We start from the raw sequence: 2,257 nt of genomic DNA on the forward strand, positions 1-2,257 counted from the left end.
CCTTTTTGGTTACAGCATTTATATGTTGATTCCAGCTGAGGTTTCTCTGCAGCTCAACTCCAAGATACTTTGCTGTATTTTTATCAGATATAGTCTGTCCATGGATGAAATAAGGCTTGATGATAGGTTTGCGCTTATTTGTGACATGAAGTACTTGACACTTCTGTGGATTGAATTCCATCAGCCAATCTTGCTCCCATCGTTGCAAGGAGTCGAGGTCCTCTTGGAGATGAATGGCATCTTCCTCTGTCTTGATGTTGGCATAGACCATGCAATCGTCAGCAAAGAGCCTTACTCTTGAGTTGTTGAAGAGATACTCTGGCAGGTCATTGATGAAGACGAGAAAGAGCATTGGCCCGAGGACACTGCCTTGCGGAACGCCTGATGTTACTTGTTGGGTCCTATTACTCAGAAAGTCAGCTATCCAATGGTGAGTGTGATCTCGGATTCCATAAAATTGAAGCTTGTGTAACAGGCGTCCATGCGGTACTTTGTCAAATGCTTTAGAGAAGTCAAGGAGTATCATATCCAGTTGACCCTTGTCATCAATGGTTCTAGCAAGATCTTGGACGGCAAGAATCAGCTGCGAAACACAAGAACGTTTCTTGCGAAAACCATGTTGATCAATCATGCATCAAATTATCAATCATGCATCAAATAAGCCAAACATTGTCATCTTATTCATGTTATTTCACTACACGGGTAGTGACTGAGGTTCACCTATATTGGATTATTGCTTGTTGGCATAAGAAAGCAGATTTTCAGCCATGACAAAAACGGAGCCGAAACTAACGGCGGCATTCGCCCTACCCGCACCCACCACCAGGCCTACCGTACCGCGGTGCACCGGTGAGACTGGGAGGTTGAGGCGCAGCAACTCGGGCGCCGGGAGTTTAGGCAAGCGTTCGGCAGATTCACCAATGATATTACCAACACACTCTAGATATGTACCGGTACACTTCACAATCACTTACTCACTCCCACAATACAAAATCATCCGGCGACATGGGCAAAACCTCGAATAAAAAGTGAAATTTTCTTACCTAAATCACCATATTTCGCGTCAAATATATCACCATCGTTAATTCTTTACATCGTAGTTAGAAAACAAGGGGTCTAAAAAAGTAAAATTTTCACGGTTTTTCCGATGTTCGTGGATTGTGAAAACATGTCCTCACTAAAAACTGGCACTTTCGCGAGCCAATGTCAGCCGACATTTTGTTCCGGAAGTCAACGCTAATATCGGCTGTTGCGTGTGTATGCGTTAGTCGTATCTTACAGCCGTTTATGCGTTTATAGTCGCATTGTACAGCCGTTTCAATAATTTCAACACTATATTGATTGACCCAAAAATCTGAATTTTGGTTTAAAAATTAGGAATTCGGAATGGAGGTTAAAAAATCGGTATAATTCCACCAAAATCGGAATGGTTGGCAGGTATGCAGATGAGCTAAAATGGAATTCAGACAGAAAACATTCAACATCATAATAACTGCACACCATATCAACTAGTCTGACAAACTAAACATACAAAGAGAAAACTAAACATACAAAGAGAATTATATATACCTATATTTCCAAAAAAAGCATGCAATGCTTTTCTTGCATTAGCACCCCACAAAATCTAATGATATTTTTTTATTGCAACTGAAGTTTCAGATACAGAGGTAGGCTATATATCATTAAAGTGTCACGCAAACAAATTTGAATATTTGATCTCAAATGGCTTTTGACCTTCAGAGATCTTCAAAACATGAATGTATTCAAGTGTATCTACCCATGCTTAGTTGCCATAGCAGCAATGTGTGTAAGGTTTGTCTCACAGGAAAGTCATGCAAGTAGGATTTTAAAAATGAACCTTGACCTTACCATGTGATCTCCAACAGCTTAACCCTAAATAGACTGGGCTTTTTCGATGCCTAAGAAGACTGGGGGGGGGGGCTGATTCAGCCCCCCTTATGATCTCGGCCGTCGAGATGTTGCGTCATTTTGGAACCACGTACCCGGGGGTCACAATTTTGGTCTCAAAAGCTGCGTGAGACTTGAAAGTAAAAAGTCAGGGAGCGACACAGTCAAAAAATTTCGCGCGGCGGATTTATCGCGAAAAATGTTGAGGGGGTTAATACAAATGTACCCTCAATGCATCAATGACCAATGTTTATTAATTATCTATGCATAATTAATTGTCAATATGAATCTTGCAAGTAAACATTTACCCAGTGAAATGAAATGACCTTTCACCCTTTTTGATACAGAG

This window comes from Lytechinus variegatus, chromosome 1 (genome assembly GCF_018143015.1).
Source record: "Lytechinus variegatus isolate NC3 chromosome 1, Lvar_3.0, whole genome shotgun sequence".
NCBI lineage: Eukaryota > Metazoa > Echinodermata > Echinoidea > Temnopleuroida > Toxopneustidae > Lytechinus > Lytechinus variegatus.